Below are 23,346 nucleotides of genomic sequence, written 5' to 3'. Positions count from 1 at the left end.
CCCACGCTCATCACACTGGACCACAACCTCTGCATTTTGAATAGCTTTCTCCATGTTTTTTGGTATTAAAAGCCTTGTATATGAGCTGGCAGATAATTCTGTATCCATAGAAAAAAGATATTTCTAGCCCCTGACATAGCTTCTCAGGTGTACTTGGTATTTTAGGAGCTGTTGACTGGATGAGCTAGCCGTCTCTGGTGGCAGACGTGGGATTTTCATGTTGACTCCAAGAGATGAAGGCCTTTCAGGTGCTTCCCACCTGGACACTCTGGTACTATGCCTGGCTTCCAAAAGAAGGGACAACAGTCCTCTGTGGCAGTTTCACTTCCCCTGCTGCTCCTCCAGCCTCCTGAGGCCACCTGTTGTCGCCTTGAATGTACTCCTTGGGAGCACCAGGGCCTCTGACTTCACAGATGCCCTTCAGTCTGTCTCTCCGAGCTCAAGGTCTGGTTCCTCTCTGCAGCTTCTCATGACCACACCTGTGCTTAGCAGCCCCCGAGACCGCCAACAGCGGTCTGCTGGACCCCAGTCTAGCAGCTTCCTCTTCACTGCTGACCCCTTTTTTATCCGAACACCCCTTTTCCCTGGAACCAAAGAGCCCCGTGCCCTCCCTGGCTTGATTCTCCTGCTGCATAGGTGGACTTTCATTCCTCTAGCTTTGACCCATGCCTGCTTCTCCCCTGCCTCCCGAGATCCGCCTTACATAGTTAATTTAATCTCCTGAGAACGGAGTCCCAGAGTAGTTTATTACAATAAAAGGAGCAACTGATTGGAGTGTGCTTGCCTCTCACTTGGGGGTGCGCAGAGAGGTTAGCTGACTTGTAGTCAACTTCTTGGCGATCTTAGTTTTGCTTCATAAACATTATTTCCACTCCATGAAGCTGCTTTTAAAATATTAAGGCTTCTTGGCCTGTGTTCAAATGAAAATTAAATGCCTAAGTGGATATGTTCAGTGATAGCTAATGCTTGTGCAGCTTGCTCTTTCTCTCTCCCCCGCCCCCCGCCGCTTCCTTCTTTCTAACCGGATCTGACTGACTATATTATATCATTTCAATTGGTCTGGAATGTCCAGTCCTCTCTGGGATCAGGGGCTGTGCCACGCTGCCTGGCTCTGATGCAGCCTTTTCTAACATCAAGAAGGTGCGGGTATTGCGTGCACAGCAACTCCATGGACCCTTCGTGTCTGGCCATTCACACCCATACCACAGGCAGACACTAATCCTATACCCATTCTGCAGATGAGACTAATCAAGGAAAGACTGCAGCACTTTGTTCAGGGTTAAATAGCGAATAAGGGCATCGTCTGGGTTTGAGCCTAGGTCCTCTTGCTAATGCAGTGCACGGGTGGGCCACAAATGAGCTGGTTGTGGATTCTAGGCATGACCTTTATTCCCGTTCCTTTGCTTATAAAGAAGACAAGCCTACAGGCGAAGACACAGAAGGGGCTCTCCCTGTTGAAAGGGAGGCCAGACCAGTTGGACTAGATAGGGCTGAAAACTTCTTAGGCCAGTTTCCCAGTAATTATGAGACATCGCTGCAGCAGCCCCTCCCTCTCTGTGTGTGCCTGGGTTCCCCATAAGCCCTCCAGCACCCGAGTGGGTACCTGCTTCTAGCTCAGGCCCTAAATTGGTCATACTCGCCCAGGTCCAGCAAGCCTGCTTTTCTCTCTGTGCGGTAGTGGGACTGTGTATCACCAGCAGATGAAAGCGGGGGACCCGACAAAGGGAAAGTGAAATCTCCCTTGAGCTATTTGCCCTGTCTGACTAACCCGAACCTCCCTTCCTCGGATGAAGAAGAGTTCTGATGCTCTGATGTTGAAAGCATCAAAGGCGGAAACCCTCAGCTGAGCAGTGACACACAGTGGCTCCGCAGCCGGGCCTCCAGAACGCCACTCCCACTGCTGCTGAAACCCAGACCCTTTGAATGCACTCGCTATCATTAGCACCACCGCTGTCCAGATGCGCTGGGCCTGCCTTCTGCTCCTCTTCACCTGTCCCTGGTGCTGCCCTCTGATAGAGATGGGGACCTGCCTCGCCCTTCGGAACCTACATCAAAGTTCAAAGGCCACGGAAGGAGAACCCTGGGGAACACAGGACAGCGTCTCTTTCCAGTGGTGCATCTAGAAAAAGTTGTTCTAGGCAGCTTCCTCTTGTTTTCCTCCTTGCAGCGCCAGCCACGTTCACGGATGAGATTTTAACCACCCAGAAAAAGCAAAACGAATAAGGTGGAGACGGTCACACGGCACACCACAGAGATGGTCTGGGCATTAGCATTCCATGGAGGAGCCCACGTGCCTGGTGCCAACTTACACTCCAGTCTTGATGTGACCCTGTCGCCCGCTGTCCTCTCGCCACAGGATCGCCGGCACCTTTCCCTCCCCGAGACTTTTTAAAGTATCCCTCTGAATTAAACATAAATTCCGAGCTGCTTGAAGCATTTCCCTTAACACACCAGGGCTTCACGCTGGCGATAGTGATGGGTGGAATTCAAACTCTGCTTTCAAGCTAAACCGAACGCTAAACGATGGTTGGGAACCCGCTTAGCCAGCCAAGGCGGCTGGGCGAGACGGAGGTCTCTCTGCGACTTGGAGAAGACAAACACATCTTCCCTTTGTTTTTAGAAATTAGGATAGCTTTTCAACGCACTGCCCTCTGCTACTCAGAGGGAACAGTCAGAGCACGGCTTTTATTCCCAGCTCACGACGGCAAGTAAATAGAAGCTTATAGGATGGAACGGGGAACGATAAGCAATTCCCACTGCAGCCAGTTCTTAATATATAAATTCATCCCGCAGCAGTTGAGTAGCAACTGGCAAAGCCAGAAACAATGGAAAGCCGCCAGGCCTGGCTCTGACGAGGTCAACCATCAAGGTTATCTATCCGCAATTACTGGTATCTACAAACTTGCATAGCTGTCAGCTGGTCAGAGCCCAGATGAAAACTCACCATGCGCTCAGAAAGCAAATATAGTTTCTGAGGAGAGCCTCAAATTAGCTCCGTGAATGACTTGGCTTCCAGTGTGCACCAGCCGCCCGCCTCTGGGGACATTTCTGCAGGCAGTTCTTCGGTTGTCTAAATTTGGGCATTATCTTACAGATCTCTGTTCCCGAAGTAAGGAAAGAACTGGAATTGCTCCTTAACCCTCAGCGACGATAAATTATATCACTTAACAATAGATAAACTCGGGACACTTTTCCTGTGCCGAGTGCCTATTGTGAGGCACCCTCTAATCGGCCTCATCTCCTCTCCCCGGTCGGCCCCACTAAAGACCTGTCGGTGGGGAAGAGACACAATAATTTGTTTTCTAGCTCCTCCTTCGGAGCCATCCATCATGCGCCGACACAAAGCTGCTCGGCAGCAGATATGTATCTGCTTCCTTTTCCCATCAGGCGATGCCAAGGGGTTGTGTTTGCCGAGCCTGGTGATGGGGCCTCTACCCTCCTCAGCCAGCCTGGAGGCTGCTTAGCCCATAGGTCTGTGTGCTAAAGGTTTTGTCCCCTGGGGGGCGCTGTTATGAGGTGGTGGGTTCTGTAGAAGGTGTGCCCTCCTGTAAAGTCTTCTAGTCATTAGAGATACGCTCCAGGAGGAACTGTGGGACCCTGGCATCTTCCTCTTTGCTGTTGTTGTTTTTCTGATTGTTTTGTTGGGTTGCTTTCATTCTTTTGTTTATTGCTTCCTGGCCAGCGAGGAAGGCATTTTGTCTCAGTGTACATTCCTACCGTGATACGCTGCCTCACCAGGACTCCAAAACCATGAGTTCCCTCAGCCAGGGACTGGAACCTCAGAACCGTGGGCATGGCAACACGTTTCCCTTTAACAGTTCATTCTACTGGCTGCTTGGGTAATGAAAGGAAGCTAATTGATCACAACGTCAGCTCAAACCTTGGTCCTTACTGACAGCTACCCTCCCACCCAGGCCCTTCCAGGGCCCCCACAGAGACTTCTTAAGTATAGGTAGGCGTTAATCAATGCCCGGGTGATTTCCAGACTATCTGGAAGAAGTCATCCATCGGAGGCCAGTTAAGAAGTCGCTGTCTTTGCTTTTGTCCTAGGACCACTTGAGCTGTGCCTCTCCTCCTACTCATTGCTCTGTCACCTTCCCCATCTTGGTCACCCTTTGCTAGCATCTTCCCCTCAGTCTTTCTCAAGCCTTGAACATCACCTGTGGGCTCATTCCACCCGCACTGCACAATTAAGGACGGTAACACATCTACAACTCATTTTCATATGAATCTGCCTAGGTTTGGGGACAGAAGAATGGGTAGGATTATCTTCATAAGAAATGATTTCACACAGAATCACAGAGAGAGGAAAAGGCCAGATGGAGCCATTCTGGATGGAGCTTTCAGTCAGGCCAGGACAGCTCCGCACCTCCAACCCTGGCGGCTGGGTCCACCTAGATGGAGCTGCCGGATGTGCGTACAGCTGTGAAGGTTGCATGCTGCACAGCTCGGCACTATGCCGCCGTGCATAGCGCTGCTTTTAGGGATGTCTGTATTTGTTAGGACAGTTATCTAGAAAACGGCAGCTTGAACTGAGGGTTGCATTCCGCAGGCTCTGCAACCAGGAAAGAAAGGAAGAAGGAAGGAAGAAGGAAGGAAGAAGGAAAGAAGGAAAGAAAAGGAAGGAAGAAGGAAGGAAGGAAAGAAGAAGGAAGGAAGGAAGGAAGGAAGGAAGGAAGGAAGGAAGGAAAAAACTTTTCACGAAGTTCTATAGCGTGCATCTTGACATTGCCCCATGCTGGCACACTGCACGAATGCCAGCCATCCTCACCCTGCTGTCCCTGCTTCTCTCCCCACCCCCTCGGTCTCCATCAAGCACCCTGTGCACCTGTATCATGGATCTCATTCGTGAATTGTGTATTGACCCGAACAGGGACAGAGATTTTTCTTACTGTCATTCCCTAAGCAGCAAGAGACAACAACCCTCTCCGCAGCATCGGCCCTGCATTAGAGGTAACCATCAACCTAGGGCTGGGGTCGAGCGCAAAGGAAGAGGAGGTTGTGTGCGGATACTGTGCCAAGTTACTGAAGGGACTCGGGCACCGTCAGGGTGTGAGCCATGGCAGATTCGGGAACCCTCTTTCACAGATGGTGAGGGTCCTGCCCAGGAGAACACTCCTTACCACGGACACTGGCACAGCCACTTTCTGGATCACCCTCCACCTGCAGGAGGATGGTCACGATCAGACGAGCTGTTCAAGGATCTCTCTTTCCCTCCAGGTCTCTTTGCCCATCTTTGTATCCCTAGGACAGAGCTCAGCATCTAGCTTAGGAAGTACCAGTTATGTTTGTGGAATAGATAGATAGACAGACAGACAGACAGACAGACAGACAGACAGACAGACAGATAGATAGATAGATAAATGGTGGGTAGGTGTGTGGATGGGGGGAGTAAAACTGCATCCTCCAGTGGGTACTGCAACCTTTAATATGGGTGAGGTGAAAACCAAACATTGAATAAACCAAGCTGATTCAATATTGATTTACACAAAACAGATTCGCTTAACAGAAGGTGGGGCTGCTGAACAGCAGGTGCAGGTTCCCACAGCCCCGCACCTGGCCCCGGCACTGAGAGTCTGCTGGGTTAGGGTTAGCTTTGCTGCAGGTTTCAGGGATGACTGGGGAAGGAGCTACTGCAGCCACGATGACAGGGACCGTTTTGGGGGACTGGGGAGGGGAGCTGCAGGGATGTGTTCGCTGCCCTGTCATAGGTTCTGATCCATGTTCTCACTGTTGGAAGTGCTGACGATCACAATAAACATAGTTCAGAAGTGGGAAGACAAGGGACCCTGAGAGTCCACAAGGGTTTTAGGATAACCCCTTCAGGCAGTGGAAGGGCAGGCGTCCTGTGTTCCCCACTCTGCCTTCAGAAAAGACCTGGGTATTTCCTTCCCCTGGGCTTCCTTGGTACCCTCCCAATCCAGCTGCTTTGACGGGGGTGGGGTGTCAAAGGAACTCCAGCATTTATGCTTTAGGACCAGAAATTGTTCAAATGACCAAACCGAGGAAAATTACCGAAGGTCACCCTGTGTCTGAGTGACCACTCACCCTGCAGACTGGTGTGAGTGCATGCGTGCGTGTGTGTGTGCGTGCGTGCTAGTTACAAATATTCAATCAGGACATGATATTGAGCCCCTAAGCTGGTGTTGAGCCCTGTGATAAGGACACGGAGGAGAGCATGGCCTTCTGGGCTTCACCGCCCTGCTAAGATAATGGTATTTTTTTAATGAACGTAGTTTCTTACAGGTCATTCAGTCACGGAACTAAAGAATCTACAAGAAGAACAGGAAGCAGAGAGGAGGAGAAGGCATGAGGAGAGGAGAAGGAAGGAAGACTGGCTCCAATTCAAGCTCTCTCTAGAGCTAGAAAAGACAGTAGGATGATGGGAGTGGAGCCAGGTACCTATAACCCCGGTACCCAGGTGCTTTGGGGGAGGCACCCAAGACAGCCTGGGTTGCACAGTGAAAATCTATCAAAAAGAGGGAGAGAGGAGACCGGGGAAAGAAGAGGAAAGAGCACAGCGTCAGGAGCACACAAGCTAAGAGTCTGTGAACTCCATCCATGACAGCTGGCTTTCTCCCACACACCACAATTGCTGTGTGCCTGATGGGCTCTGGTTTTTATCCGTTTTTACCCGCATCACAACCCTCTGGACCAGGTGCTGATGCCCATGAGGAAGACACAGGGGCAAAGGAGAAAGGCCAACAGGGACTGTTGACTCCTAAGTGACTTCTTTTTGGTGTGGTAGTGATTGACAACCAACGATGCTCTGGGAGTGGGGAGGTTGGGACGAGAGGTGACAATGACAGTGAGAATGATGTTGGTTTTAGTCATAGAAATGGCAGAGGTCAATGACACTTGTGTTGCGCGTGAGGGTTAGCAATGGTTGGTGACAGTGATGTTTTTGGAGAGGGCAGTGGCAACGGTGATAATGGTGACATTACTGGGATGGTGGTAGTGCTCTTGCTCATGTGTAGTTGGTGGCACTAAGGGTAGATAGCAGAGGTACTGGTGGCGATGGTGGTAATGGTAGTAACAGTAGTACTGGTAATAGTATTTGTAATATTGCTACTGGTAGTAATGTTAATGGTGGTAGTGGTGGCAGGGGCAGTGATGATGGCAGCCATCATGGTAATAGTCACAGTAGTAATGGCAGTGATGGTAATGGTATTTATGGTTGTAGAAGTAGAGTGCTGTGGGATAATTCTCTTGTACCCTGTAAAGATTTGCCATTTGTATTGGTTTAATAAAATGCTGATTGGCCGGTAGCCAGGCAGAAAGTAGAGGTGGGGTGACCAGACTAGGAGAATTCTGGGAAGAGGAAAAGCTTAGTCTGCAGTCACCAGCCAGATGCAAAGGAAGCAAGATGAGGATGCCTCACTGATGAAAGGTACCAAGTCTCACGCAGCTATCATAGACAAGAATTATGGGTTAAATTAAGTTGTAAGAGCTAGTTAATAATAAGCCTGAACTAATACACCAAACAGTTTGTAATTGTTATGAGCCTCTCTGTGTTTCTTTGGGACTGAATGGCTGCTGGACCACGTGGGACAGAAACTTCTGTCAACATAATAGTGATGATAACAATAGTGACATTAATGGTGGTAGTGGTAATGGTGATAATGGTGATAGTGGTAACGGTACCAGTGGTGATAGAAGCAATGGCAGTAGCAGTAGAGTTGGGGTGGTAATGGCAGCCATGGTGATGCTAGAGGTGTGGTAGTAATTAATTGTGGTAATGACAGTGGAAGTGATGGTGGTGGTAACAATGATACAGTCATACATAGCTACAATGGTGACAACGGTGGAGATGATAATTGTAGCCATGGCGACAGAGAGGAAAGAGGGGGCAAGCACGGAATTAGCCTCCACAGAATATATCAGGATGCTGCCTAGGAGCACAGCGGTTTCCTGAAGTGTTCAACTATGCTCTGCTGCATCCTGAACAACTATGGCAGGCGCAGTGAGCAAAGACCAGGAAACGCCCTGGCTCCAGGGTTCTCACTGACAGCATTGCTGCGGTGCTTTCTCTCAGCACCGAAGAATGTATCACCTCTGCTCCACCCAATCAAACAGCTCGGTAAATATAATTACTAGCACTGTCTAATCAATAGCGATTGCTCCTGGCTCTTTCTGTCAATACCACTGTCTGGATCGCAGAATCTTGATTTGCTCCTCAACATGTCAATTTCTGCTTAGTGTTAGGAAAACCACATCTATCAAGCACATCTGCCGATGAGATTATACAGGGTTGCTAATAACACACATCTTAAAAATGCTCTAACTCGTAGAAATGAGATGTGAAGTTGAAAATATTCCCTACGTCCCAGTGTGTAATTCCCAACTGACAGTTGAACAACACACAGCAATGCCGTCTTATACCATCTCACAAAGGGATGGTGACATTTGAGAGAAAACCAACAGGTAGGCGGAGAGGACCTCTACCCCACTGGGGAGAGAGAGACTAACAAAGCAGTCTCTGTCCCCATGAAGAGGCCATTTCTGGAACCTAGCACTTGTCACCGCCAGAGCATGGGAACTCTTGGCCTTGAGTTTGGGTCACATGTGATGAGCAGAACTTCTCTTTGCTTTGACCAGTGGTTGGCTGCTGAGGCTCAGCTGGGTACACACACCCAGCGGTGGCAGAATGCCTTCTCAAACAAGGAGTGCCTGGAGGGAAGGTCAGTGACAAGGAGAGGAGCCTTGGGGTCACTGGCGGGTCCATGTCCTTGATAGAAATTTACCTTTCTTTTAATAGCTCCTGGCTTTATAGATCCTGGTTTCCCCTCTATTAGTCCCTTATTAGACATACTATTGCATTTGGGGACAAGGCCGTCTTCCCATAGTTCGTGACTTTGAGGGCACATGAGGGAAAGCTTGTGTGGATATAATGTTAGGAGTTGACCCTCACTTTCTACTAAAGCATAACCAAGAAAATCTCCCACTGGCAAGGCCACTGACCAATCTGATCATGGCAGTTCTTCCATTGAGGCTCCCTGTTCCCGTGTAACTCTAATTTATATCAAATTGACAATAAAATCTACCAGAACACACTCCCTGCCTCTTCCTCCCAAACATGTGCAGTGTCCTGAACCACCCTTTCAACCTCGCCCCCATTTCATTGGATCCCAGAAATAACCACACAGCCTGGCAGATGGAATATCACACCACAGGTTTTCCTAACATGTCTGGGAGATGGTGGCAGGGTGTATACATTGCCACCTTTGTCAATGGTCAGTCAGATCTCCATTCCCAAAACAGAAAGTCCAAGCTACATCAATCTCATGGGAGAAAGGTTTCTTCGGGTGTCTGGTAGCTTTGTCTATTGCAGTGGGTCAGTGTGAGGCAGACATCATGGAGGAAAGCGTGTGTGCCCCACACTGTACTCTTCACCAAGACCTGGGTCTCCTTCAAGGACCCATCTTCAGCCACCCCTTCCTCCTAAGGGTTTCCCACCTCCCAACAGTACCACAGATGGAGACTAAGCTCTCACCTCATGACCTTGTGGGACCATAGCATGTAATGAAGCGGAGAAACATGACCACATATTGGTGCTGATATGTTCGGGTGGTGTGACCTTTGGCAAGGTATTATATGAGTATTTTCACAAATACTTTCTACTGAGTTGTCAAGTCATATAAATATGGTGTCTATTTAAAACATAAAGATGGCAAAATTTAAAGCAAGACTGAGAAACATTGACTTGGCTCACTCCATTGGCCTTGGGAGTTGCCTGATGATTGACATGGAGAGTATTTTCTGCACAGACTAGTCAAATTGAGAGTGACCTGCTGATTCTAACTTACTACTAAACTTAGCATTTCCCAGAGGCGGAAGCTTGCAGATCTTGAAGTACATGCAGCAGAAGCCAGTGGATATTAGAACCTGAAAACACTTAAGAGTGATATTTGGAGAAACTGAGGCAAGCACATGGGGAAAAGGCTTTCAAGTGGGTCCCCCCTTGTCACCTTCTATTATGATGGGCTAGGTGGAAAAAATGGTGTTGATCTTGAATTCTCTCAATCCCACGTCGAAGGTTGTGGTTCCCAGCCCAGGCTAGCTGTGGGTCCCTAGAGCAGAGCATGCCAAGAGTATTGCAAGACTGAGATGAAGGACATGGTCATATGTCCATTGCGGATATGCAGATCTTAAGAAAGGGGGCTGATCCTGGTTTTGTCTTCCATCTTGGTCCACCTCTATCAGGCAGTGATCTGTATCGTCTGTCACTCTGTGAGAGTCCCATGTGGACGAGACACAAGATTCCTCAAGGCCTTGCCTTCTTTCTGTATCACAGCCAAGCTTCAAGCCCGTTGTCTTGGGTTTTTAAAAGCAGCACCATGACTGAGCCACTTAGGTTTTGATGACGCAGTCACACCTAGGCAGAGAGGCAAATGTCACTGAGTGTGCTGGCCTGAGGCGGCACCTCTGTGTGAGCAACACAAAGACTGAACGGAATAGCTCAATAAGCTTTAGGATTAGTCCCGTTAAGAAAATAACACTAATGTAAGACACATGTGGGTGCAGGCCATGACTTGTCCCCAGAGCTCTGAACAACCAAAGCAAGGGAGCAAGGCTGAGAACTCAACCTGGCTCACGGTCTTTGCCGTGATCCTCGGGCCAAAGCTGATCATATAAGCTTCTGCCCAAGTCAGAGAATCCAGGTGTTCCTGATGTCAACTCTAGAGGTTTTGTCTTGACATATTAGATACAGAATCATTGGCTTTCAACATTCTGAAAGAGTCACAAAGTTTTTGCCTGCTCCTTTTCAGAGAAGCAACCCAGGAAGACTCAACGACTTCCACAGGTCCCATGGTGAGCACAGCAGAGCCCAGACTAGCATTCTAGATATTGAGGATTTCCGTCTAGAAGGTTGCAAAGACATAAAGCAACTGGCAGATCACTTCTTGATAGGTTTGGGAATCATTTAGAGAGACTGCTACGAGCATGTCTCTCAGCAAGGGCAGCTGGGACTTCTCACTTTTCATGGCCATTCCCTTTTATCTTTGCCTTTGTCTACTCTGACTCTGGTCCCCAGTCAAAGAGACTCAACTCAAAGTCCCCTTTCCCCTCCCATCCCCAAGCCCTAGTTTGCTAGTCTCTGCCGCATCTCCTTCACAGTAACTGCTATGCTTGCTCATCTATTTCTTCATTCACTGTCTCCTTTTCATCCCCTTCCTCTTTTATTCTTGTGAGACAGGGACTCACCAGGTAGCCTCAACTGACCTCAAATTCACAGTCCTCCCAAGAGCTGAGTTGGCAAGCATGTGCCACCACCCCTGGCTTCTCACTCCCCTTTTTGGAAAATGAGGAGTATGAACGGGAGCCCATGAGCTTCATGCTCAATGCTGTAGTCCATACCAAGCATCCAGTAGGCGCCCAATGTTTCCTGCCTGAGGACAGGAATGTATTCCACCATGGATTCAGGTTCATCCACTTAAACCTGTGCACCCACGTCCATACTACTTTTAGGACCAGAGGTCCCTGGCCTGGCCCCTCTGGCAGGCCAAGGGACCTCAGGAACCAACTGCATCCAAGTCTGCATTGGTGTGCAATGCCATGTCCAATCCATACTGATTCTGAGCTTTGGTTCTGATTGCACTCACAGGATCAGAACTTGGATCCAAAGAGACCCGATGCTAGAGGAAGGCATAAGTAGACAGAGATTCCTGGTGACTAGTGATATGTTTTAGTCTCGTCCTTCCTGCTGGACTCGAGGCCGGGCACAGCTGAAACCCTGTGTCCAGCACACGTATTCTGGACCGAGAACTTGTTTTTGTCTCCTGAGCAGCTATCTCCAGATGGCTTTGCTTAAGTGATCACAGGATAAAATTCCGTCCGCATCTCTAGCCAAGGTGATGAAAGACTGCTTCATCTCTCATCCCCAGGGCTGGTGCTCAGAATCCCTCAGCCCAAGAGGAGACGTGAGGCACAGACAGAGCCATCACCCACTCCCGGGCAGCCAGAACACGAAAGCCTGGCCCACGCTCCCGTGCAGCGGGGTGATAGTTCTTGTGGATTGGATCTGAGTTCTATCTGCAACTCACTTAAAGGGCTGTGGGGGTGTCAATTTCCCCACTGGAAAGGTGGGAATCATACCTAACTAACTGGACTACTTCCTCCCAACCCCACAGCATGGTTGCTGCCTCATCATAAGGCTCTCAATTCAAATGACCCATGGCTAAGAGGCCTCCTTCCATGTCCTCATCCAACCTGTGTCCTGTCCGCAGCCTGCCCCACCCTCCACATCATCTCATCCTCAGTAGAAGTCCTGTTCATTCAAGTGATGTCTGGCATGAATGGTGGCCTGGGTACTTCCTCAGAGCTGAGTGTCAATCAGGAGCCAGGAACCTATTGACTCTCCCAGTGCTGCAAAGTAAGCTGCAGGCACATACCAAGGCCCATCAAGGACACACAGAGGGAAGGTGCTTACAGACAGATGCAACTCCCCAGTCCATCCCCCCAGGGGCTTATAAGACCTCATACCAGGGCTGGTGACATGACTTGCAGAGCCCAGGACAGCTACAGCACTCCAGGTCCAAATATTAAGAATTCCAACACAGTGACAGCAGAGCCTTAAGCCAAGCATGACGGCCTTTGGGAGCAGCTGCACAGATCCCCGCCCAAGGAATCAGGCCTGCTTGGAATGCTGTGGGGGGCAGAGGGCCCAGTGGATTTGGGAGTGGTCCCCGACCGCGCCCTACAGCCAGGATCAGCAGATGCGGTACAGGCCCCCTTTCTCATCATCTCTCCCTGCTCTTTCTCTTGTCTCAGCACCTGAGCCCTCCAGGAGGCTGTTAGGCTCCAAGTAGGCTCCAACCCAACTCCAAAGCTCCCTTGGGAGACTTCCCATTTCTAAGCATTTGGGGCAATTCTTTTTCCGAAGTAGAATCACGTTGTGAGGAACTCAGGAAGACTGATGAGTAAGAGGCTCCCCCACAGCAGAGAGGATAATGCTGTTAATCCGCTAGGACAGCCCAGAACCTAGGCTGCACTCAGCGGACGTCCCTCGGTAAGGGATGAGTGAGGACAGAGACCAGCCCCTGCAGCAGACTCGTGGGACAGCCAGCATTAGCACGTGTGTTACCCAGGTGCTCTAAAGGAACCGGACTGAGAGTAAAAGGGAATCTGTTAGCCTGACTTACCGCATCTAGTCCGGGTAGCCCAGCAAAGGCTGTCTCACAACGGAAAGGTCAAGAGTTCAGTAGCTGTTGAATCCTTGAGGCTGGATGTCTCTGCAGTCCCTATCTGGTGCTGGAGCTCCAGAGGAGTCCTGAATAGTTGATGGTTTTCAGTGTGTATTGGAACCATGAAAAAAAAATTTAATTTAATACTGGTCACGGAAACACGATAGATAAACTTGCCATCAAGAGTGAGGGCAAACCTGCAAAAAAGCAAAGGTCCCTTTTCCCGTGTCCTTTGATGTGGGCTACCACCAGAAGGTGTGGTTCAGATCGAGGGTGGGTCTTCCCAGTTCAAATAATCCAATCAAGAAAATCCCTGACAGGCGTGCCCAGCTATTTGGGTTTTAGTTAATTCCAGATGTAGTCAAGTTGACAACCAAGATTAGCCATCACACTTGAGGAAATGGTACCATTTTCTTAACACAGCCACCGTCCCGTTGAGGAGCCATGTGTCTGTATAAAAGCATCCTGGAGTTTAAAGGGCTGCAGACCCTCTCAGAAACCAGACCCGGGACACTTGGCAAGCAGCTGGGAGAACTCACGAGTGTTATCAATAGAAACACATGGAATTGGGAAGCTTTTTCCCTGCAACGAGGGGGCACAGCACACACTCCTTTGGATCTTGGTAGAATGCCCCGGCGTGTTGCTTTCACATGTATGTTTGGAGTCGAGAATGGGGTGAAGAAAGGATGAAGGTGGACTGACACACTGAGCTCTAGCTGACTGTGGCAGAGTGGGAAACCATACCCACTCTCCTACAGCCCTGGAAAACCAGCTGAAGATGTTGTACTCTTCCTTGGCTGGGCCCCTTCTACGGCCCCATGAGAAGGCACCTGGGGCTGGTCTGATGCCCACGTCCAGGGGAAGAGCCTCAGCTGCTCACAGGACTCTGGTCCACTAGATTGTGTAGGTTGTGTCTCCATAGAAGTCTCGTGGTCCCTTCCTTTAGTCTGCGCCCTGTACAGATGCCTCTAGAAGTTCCTACATCTAGGAGGACTTTCTCCACAAACCAAGGGAGGAGGGTGAAGGAAATGACATGGATGACTGTGTCTGCCCCTTGCAGTAGCCGGGGAGTGACAAAGCCAAGGAGCGGCCATGTCTGTGCTCATGACCTTGAACGTGGCACAGATGAATTCTCACGGTAGTACGAGCACATGAAAATAAATCCCGTTTGGTTTTAGACATAGAAACTGAGGTGGCGAAAGACCCCATTGCCTCCGTACCAGCTTTCCCCAGTGTGACCCAGGAGGTTGCTGATCTTACATTACTCATACCCTGTGGACTGTCTGGTAGGAAGTTTCATTTTGCTGATGAGGAAAATACAGTCTGGGTAGTCACAGACAAGATTCGAGGTTCCCGCAATAGAGATTTGCCCTCCAGGGGTGAGAACCTGAAGATTCCAGTATTCTTCTTTCATCTCTGCTTCCTTCCCAAAGCAAGGGTGCCACGTCAAGTCCTACTGGATGTGGGAACTCCCAGAGGCAGCCATGGAAATGCAGGGTGCAGCACTTTCCCCAGACTGAAGGGAGGGACCACAAGACCTCTGTGACAGTACGATTTTCCCTTAGGGACCCAGAGTCCTGTGGGCTTCTGAGGTTCTCCCACTGGATGTGGACATCAGACCATCTGCAAGACCCAGGTACCTTCTGATGGGGTCCTAGAAGGGGTCCAGCCAAGAGAGAGCATGTCCTGAGCCCATCTGCTGCAGGTGTGCTGAAGGGACAGGAGCCTCACCAACCCTGGCTGGAACAGGTAGAAGCAGAAGCAAAGGACAGCATCAGCACACTCCAGTATGCTGCAAAACCCAAGCACGGAACGACCCCAGTCAAGTCTTCCCATGCTATCTACAGCCCCTGGAACTTGGAAAAGCCAGAGTTCCTCCACATTTGGAATCCTGTGTTTTCCCACATAAAGCGCCTCCTTTTAGACAGAGACCAGCCCAGTGTGGTGGATGGAGGCCTCCGGGGCTAGGCCCTCAAGGGGCAAACCTCTTGCCCTTTGCAAGCCTGATCTCTCAGAGTTTATTAACCAGAAGGTGGGGAGCTGAGGCTGGGTTTGCAATACCAGTTCCCAGCTGGTGGTATCACATCGCAAAGCCCCGTGTCCCCCACACCAGCCAGGACAGCGTGCCAAGCCTCCAGATGGGCAGGGAAGCCTTCTAAACAGCTGCCATCCTCCGTGCGCTACCGCTGGAGTGGAAGATTAGTTTATAGGGATCATGGGTGAGCAGAGCCCTTCACACTGGGAATGTGCAGAGGCGGGTTCATCTTCCACGTGTCTCGGGATCCTGGCTGCTGTCCAGGTTTAGTTTGGGAACTGTATTAGCCAGGGCTTCTAGAGGAACAGAACTTATAGAATATATGTGGGACTTATTAGGATGGCTTACAGGCTGTGGTTCAGCAAGTCCAGCAATGACTGTCTACCAATGAAAGGTCCAAAAATCCAGTAGTTATTCAGTCAGTGAGTCTGGCTATCTCAGCTGGCCCTCAGTGTATGTCAGAATCCCGAAGAAGTAGGCTCTAATGCCAGGAATGGGATTGCTGGTGAGGTGAGAGCAGGCAGGCAAAGAGAGCAAATTTCTTTCATCCATGTCTGGTGTAGGAGAGTCCTCTTTCTACGTGTTGTTTTCATTGGTCAAATATAGAAACTGCCTTGGCCTTTTGATAGGGCAGAACTTAGATAGGCGGGGAAGACAGGACTGGATGCTAGGAAAAAGAAGGCAGTGTGGCAGGTGCCATGACTCTCCTTTCCAAGACAGACACTGTTTAGACTCATGCCAGTAAGCCATAGTCAAGTGGTGATACACATTAATGGAGATGGGTTAAATCAAGATGTAAGAATTAGCCAAGAAGAGGTTAGAACTAATGGGCCAGGCAATGTTTAAATGAATACAGTTTCTGTGTAATTACTTTGGGTATAAGCTAGCCGGGCGGCGGGATGCAGCCTGCCTCTCCACATTACAATACATCTCCTTTCTATAGGTTGCCAGCAGAAGGTGCAGCCCAGATTAAAGATGGATCTTCTCATCTCAATGGGTCTGGTTTAAATGTTGGTCTTACCACTTCAAACAACTTAATTAGGAGAGAAAATCCCTCCCAGGTATGCCCGGTCATTTGGGTTTTAGTTAATTCTGGATGTGGTCAAGTTGACAACCAAGAATAGCCATCACGGGAACTCTAGACTCTTGTATTCTGGATCCAGATTGACAAACTCTTACCAATAAGATTTCTAAGGTTAAGGAGATAACTGTGGGTAGAATGTTTTGTAAGCACCAAGTCCTGAATTCTCTTTACAGATCTGTGGAAAAAAAAAACTGAGTATGGTGGCTCATACTTGTAATCCCAGCTCTGGGGAAGCAGAGATAAACAAAAGCCCTGGGGCTAATTGACAAAGCCTACTTTAATGAGTTTTAGGCCAATGAGAGACCATAGATAGATAGAAAGATAGATAGATAGATAAATAGATAGGCAGGCAGACAGACAGATGATAGATAGACAGATGATAGATAGATAGATAGATAGATAGATAGATAGATAGATAGATAGGCAGGCAGACAGACAGATGATAGATAGACAGATGATAGATAGATAGATAGATAGATAGATAGATAGATAGATAGATAATCTAGCTGATAGGTGGCTTGTGCCTGTTGAATGACACCCAAGGTGGTCCTCTGCTCCCTGCCTTACACACATGTGAACACACACATGTACATACAGAGAATTCTGTATGGCAACAGTCTCTACAGATGAAAACACTGGCCGTGGGCTTAGTGGCTGGGACAACGCTGTGGGCAGGCATTGCCATCCAGTCTCTCCCACACATGGGCTTTGGGGGCTGAGAGCTCTTAAGGATCAGAATTACACAGCCAGATCTCAGTATAGAGCCAAGCCCAGGTCTCACCATCAATGACGCTTTTCCTACTTGCACATACTTCAGACAAGGAAAACATGTCTGCCTCCATGCTCCTCAGCACACGACTCCTGCCTCCTGGCTCTTCAAATTCTCCTGCCCATGGTCTATGTCAGTTTTCCATAAAATAAAGACAGGAAGAATATCCCATAATAAGTTTGTGCTGATAAGCTATAAGAAAATTAAAGGCAAGATGCGACGCCCAGGTCTTGATCCAGAGCAGGGTTTCTCAACCTGTGGGTCACAACCCCTCGGGGTTGAATGACCCTTTCACAGGGGTCACCTAGGACCATCAGAAAACATAGACGTTTGCAATACAATTCATAACAGTAGCAAAATCACAGTAATGGACCAGCAAGGAAAATAATTTTATAGTTGGGGGTCACCACAACATGAGGAACTGTCTTAAAGGGTCACAGCATTAGGAAGGTTGAGGACCACTGGTCCAGAGTTAGGGGGTGTTAAAGGTTACTGTTTCATGGTGGTGATTGTTTGACATGTTACGATGATCTGGGAAAGACTATGAGTGAGCCCTCTGTTCTGGGTCCCTGAGACCAGATTAGAACATGAGTCTTGTCTGTCCTGGGAACCTAACCCCACTTCGTTCCCTGGAGCCAAGCTGGGCCCCTCTGTCTTTCACCGTTTTTTTTTTTTTCATAGAAAGTTCTTAACATTCAAACCAGATCCCGGTTAACCTTTGCTCAGCCCAGCTCTGCCCACTTCAAACCTCTTTGGCTCTCAGAGGCCTGGCTTTTTTCATGCTCAGGCCGTAAATGCTTGACTTTGATTTGAGATACATGACAATAAATTAGAAGACATTTATCAAAGCTGCTCTTTGCATAAGTTTCTGCATTATACAAATACACTTAGCAGGCTCCTGCTTCTTTGATGTTTGAAGCCAAGATTTATGTGCACGGGGGTTTTTATTTATCTGCCCTGTTCACCTCTACAAGAGTTGGACATATTCCTCAATTAGTTCCATACTTCTGGAAATGACATGTATCTCTCACAACATGAGTGGCGGGAACAAAAATACTTAAACCCCATCCTAAATGGCCTTTGGAAGGAGAAGAGTTCTACCTGAGCAGGGGTGTCCGCAGGCTCTCCTGAAAGCACACTGAGAGAAGTCTGCTAATTTGAACCCTTCTATCACTATTCAGTGGAGAGGAAACGGTTGTTCAGGCTCATCACCTTCATTACTACCACGCCATTCTGGGTGTCACAGAGACATACGTTTCTATTTTCCATACTCACATAGGTTAAAGAAGACAAGTCCCTCCCCTGCAGTGGCTTCTGGTCTCTGAATTTAGCTCCCATGGGTGTACCCCCACAAAGTAATATCTGTGTGGCCTGCGGGGACTCAGTAGCATATTTAGATTCATAGGCCATTTAAAAATATTCATTGTTTAATTCTTTGTTTTCCTTCCTTCCTTTCTCTTTCTTCCTTTTCTTCGTTCCTTCTTTCTTTCTCTTTCTTTCTTTCTTCAGTGTGTGTGTAAGAGACAGACAGACACACAGAGATAGAGAGAATATAAAACTGAACACGTATGCGCCACAGCTTAGGCATGGCAGTTAAAGAACAGTTTTCAGGGGTTAACTCTCTCCTCCCACCTTCTCTCGAGACAAGTTCTCTCTTCTTATTCCTGCTACGATGCTGTATTTCAGGTTCTGTTGGCCCTGCCTCGTATGGGGCACTCACCAACTATTTCCAGTTCAGTTCTCAGAATCCCACAGAGATTACTTTAGGGCAGCAGCTTCTCTAGAAGGACAAGAAAGATGGACAGAGCTGGGGTAAGAGGCCTTGAGCTTGTGTCAGGCAGACAAGAGCCAAGCTAGCAAATTTTGAATAGCACAGAGACATGCAGAAGGGAATGGAGGCACTCGCCTCCATTACCAGCCCTGGGAAACAGCCTTTGCACCTGTCCCAGGCAGCCCCTGCTGGCAAGCACCCCAAAACCTGCTGTCCTAGTAAGCAGTGAAAGCATGCCCCTGTCCTCCCCAGACACCCTGAGCGCAGCTGGGATTGGCCCATATCCTCTGGTGGCCTGTCCTCATCCTGAAAGCCCCAGCTAGGTACAGACAATTTGTGGAGAGGAAGTGAGAACAATGTCCAGCCCTGGGTAGGACTGGCAAAGGGGAGCAAGCAATTCTTCAAATGGGGAACATAGTTGAGAAGGCAGATAGACCGGGGAGGAAGAACGAGACTCCATTGTTCAGCCCTTTCCACAGTCTGTGGCGTAGGAAGTACTGTGAGTCCATGTCGCAGATGGGTAAGCCTGGCACAGGCTCTTCCTGTGTCCCCCACAACACAGCACCGGGGTAAGGGCTGGAGGGGAGCGGCGCATGGAGCGGCCAGCATCCTCTGTCTGGAAATCTCTCAGCATGGTGGTTTCATTAGCAGGGCTGCCCCTGTCATTGCTGCTGGACGGTCCAAGTGCCTCTTTTGATGCTGCTGGTTTTGCTTTCTCTCCCCCGTTGGGCAAGGCTTGTCATTTCTGCCAGACGTTGTAGGTGCTAAGCCTCGTGATGTTTTCTTCACTCTCTTCTGCTTCTATCTGTCTTTCACTTTTTCTTTCCACACACACGAGAAACTCACCCATTCAAACCAAAAGTACAAGGGTTGTGGATCTCCGGATGGAGCATAATTGAAACGAACTCAGATTGACTTCATTCACCCAACAATACCCTCACGATTGATCGATGATTTTGATAGCCCATTTCTTTAAAAATGATTATTATATTCTATTTTATAGATATACCACCATTTGCCTCCTGATTTGCCTACTGGAGAACACTGGTTGCTTCCATGTCGGGTTGGTTGTTGAAAGGCCACTATAAACATTAATGTGCAGCATTTTGTTTACAGGTTTTCCATTTGGTTAAGTAAATATCCAGAGGTTCAGTTGTCAGATCATACGGTAAGACCATGCTTAGCTTTGTGAGCCCTCCAACCATCTTCCAAAGTGATTTTCTGTTTTGCTTCCCAGTAACAATGGATGAGAGCTCCGGAGGCTGCGATTCAGGCAGCAGTGTCCCCAGACTTTGGATTTTATTCATTCACATAGATGTGTAGTGACATCTCACTGTTCTCTCGACTTGCAGCTTGGTGCTGATAAAGGGTGCTGACTGGCGTCCCATAGGCTCGGCTGCCACCTGTATATCTTTTTTGGTGTGGCATCTGTTAAAAATACTGCCCACTTAAAAATTACGTTGCTTATACTTTTTATTGTTGACTTGTGAGAGTTCTTTCTATATTTATGTAATTTTCTTGTCTCTGGGCCAGCTCTGTCCATGTTTGCCCCTGGCTCACTACATGGGCAGACCCTGAGCTCAGAACAAATGGAACGTTCTATCACCTGGCCACTCGTGTCCAGGCACAGAAAGTGTGTAAGGACAATGCTCATACGATGAATGCACACTTGGCTACCTCCCTAGAGGTCCTGACTACATCAACAGTGTTGAGCCAGGCTCCCTGCGCTCTTTTCTGATGTGTGCAGGACCCTGAGAAGCGGCAGTCACCGCCCATGCGCCACTTTCAGGGTTGACTCAACAACAGTGTCAGAGAAACGGTCATATATTTTGAATCACAGGGTTTCTAAAACACACTGGGACTATTTTATAGACGAGGCTCGACTTAGGGAAGTGGCTAGCTAGGCATGACACCAGGAAAGTTAAGCGGTGTTTGGCTGGTTTCGGATGGGGACAGATGAGCTTTGCACATCCTTGCTAGTCACACTGCAGGACCAACAGCACATGGGGGTAGAGACCAGGATCTCAGACCCCACTCCCGACCAAGCGGGCTAGATCCTGCATTTTTGACATTCGTTTGAATGTTAATTAGGACACTGTGAAATCCAGCGTGTTCTCTGATCATCACTGAGCATCTCGGGTGTAGATGCTACTGAGCTGAGGGTTCATCAGATGACAGTGTCTCTGGTGTCACAGAGTCGTCTTGAGTGAATGAAGGCATCGTGAGAATATGTCATTAGAAACTGTCCTGTGGACCCCCACTATTGATTTCTACCCTAAAGGAAGTGTGCCCACAAGTCAAACACCTGAAGACTCCTTATCTATTTAATTTTTGGTATGTGTGTGCGTGTATGATATACATACATGTTCCTGTATATATACACACACAAGTGTATGGAGGCCAGAGGTGAACAAGTGTCTTCTTCTGTCGATTTCCACATCCTTTTTTGAGACAGAATCTCTCACTAAACCTCGAGCTCCCTAGGATGCAGGTAGGCTGGCTAGCTAGCCAGTGAGCCTCTAGAATTTACCTGCCTCTACCCTCCAGTACTGGGGTTAGATGTTCACCTCCATGCCCAGCTTTTGCATGACTGCTGGGGTACTGGGATTCAAATTCAGGTCCTCATGCCTACAGGGCAGACACTTTAGCAATGGAGCCATCTCCCCAGCCAAGGGTGGGTAGGATTCTGGGTAAAAAAGAGCAGAGACGAATCCTTGTGCAGGCTAAACTTCTGAAAGAGAGGGAAGGAACTGCAGAGCTGCCCAGACTTTCTATCTCTTAGTGGCCTGCAGGATGTTTTCTAGGTTCACCATTCCATAGAAAATACCCCCTTTAAAATGCTGCCCAGAACTCACGTCACCTACCCCAAGCCAGCAACAGGCAGAGAGGAGCCCAAAGCAGCTCTCCTGCTTCCTGACAGTCAAGACTTGCCCCTGTTCCCATCTCTGGGAGTACCCCACAATGGTTCAGAGAGCTGAGGCTCTGGGCATCCAGCTGGCTGCCAGCCAGACTGGACACACATGTGAGTTATTTTCATGGGGCAGTGAATTCTGGAAAATATGTGGTTTAGAAGCAACATAATTATAATCCTCTAAAATTAGGCTTATAGTCTAAACAACCCTAAGTCTCTCTCCTACAAAAAAACAAACAATCGCAGGCAGGAAGCCTGCAGCGGTGGGTGTCACGTTGGCCAAGAGGCCTTTGAGTCTCCCTGCTGAGCTAAAAAGGCAAACAACATGCAAAAATGTAAATATTATATTATTTTCTCAAATACCACCTTTTCCATTCTCACCCCAGCTGGCTTTGCCTGTCCACCTCGGCACCAGGGAATGGCCCTGTCTGTCTACCCCCACACGCCGGCCGAGGAAGATGGAGATGTGTTTTTTTCAGAAGCCATTATCTAAACTGCCGCTGTAATAAGGCGGCAATATGAAATTCCCTTAATAACTCCCGCTTAGTTATTTATTGTGAACCGGGGTGCACGCTCCTTGATTCCATTTCCCAGAGAAACGTAAGTGCGGCTTTCATCGTGAGCGCCTGAATTTATGGCAAACAGACCAAGTGACATTAAGAAAGCTGCACAATCCCTTCATTCAGGCTTTAATAAGGAAGCCGAGGAAAAATTATCCTAGCTGGTTTGCGGGTGACAGCACAAGAAGTTTCTGGAGTCAGAAAGTTAGCGCTGCGCCTCCTTGTCAGCCCATTAAAAAGGAAAGCTGGCATGCCGCGATATTAGAACCATGTGTGAGAAAGAATTTCTCCTCTGGTAAGACACTCCAAATACTGTCTCCCAGCCGAAGACTTTGGTGTTAGACTAATTTAAGCAGCATGCTGAACTCAGCGCTTGGGACTTTGATCATGCCGGGATCGTTTGTAACAAATTGAACTAACCCAGCCTCGATTTCTGGCGGATCAGAACTTTGGATTTGTTGAATTAAATGCCTCATTTAGTGCCGTTTGCACATGAAAAGGAACGCTGTGCTCAGGAATCTGATAGCGAATTTTTCACCTAACCAACAGGTCTACTTTTTTATTACTTTTAAACCTAATCCATACTCCATCCACACTGTTCCTAATGACCCCGGGGCTGTTCAGAGTGAAGTTTTAAATCAACTCCCATGTTATTGGGGGCTGGGGAGGCAGCGGCAGGGCAGTAGGGCTTGACTGAGCCATCCTTGAATTATCAAACCGTGTAATAAAGAACACATTGGAACCCGGTACCGAAAGAAAACGAAGGGAAAAGTAAAATAAATTAGTCCTCGATTGTTATTTACTGTCTAAATAACTGGCCTCCTTTCATGACAACCGTGGACTAAAATAACAGGGTGATTTGTGCAGACCTACGATTTTTATATGTTGCCTGTCTGGTCTGGTTGAAACTTTGAGAGAGAAGGTTCAAAGGGCATGGGATAGGCCATTTCCACATATGGCTACACTTTCTTTACATTTTTGAAGTTCTAATATATTTAACTGTAGATAATGATATTATAAACTGTCATTTAG

The 23,346-nt window shown here is 48.5% G+C and overlaps 1 long non-coding RNA gene across 1 annotated transcript; it reads right to left on the bottom strand.

The window, feature by feature from the left end:
• Positions 1-9,625: 9,625 nt before the first annotated feature.
• Positions 9,626-13,270, bottom strand: LOC146890268 (uncharacterized). The gene is made up of 2 exons (XR_014998969.2): positions 13,143-13,270; positions 9,626-10,375 (listed from the first exon to the last, which is right to left on the bottom strand). It is a non-coding gene; the product is annotated as an uncharacterized LOC146890268 (long non-coding RNA).
• Positions 13,271-23,346: the final 10,076 nt, after the last annotated feature.

This window comes from Myodes glareolus, chromosome 22, assembly GCF_982192425.1.
Source record: "Myodes glareolus chromosome 22, mMyoGla1.1, whole genome shotgun sequence".
In the NCBI taxonomy this organism is placed as follows: Eukaryota; Metazoa; Chordata; class Mammalia; order Rodentia; family Cricetidae; genus Myodes; species Myodes glareolus.
This window is presented reverse-complemented; position numbering and strand designations above follow the sequence as displayed.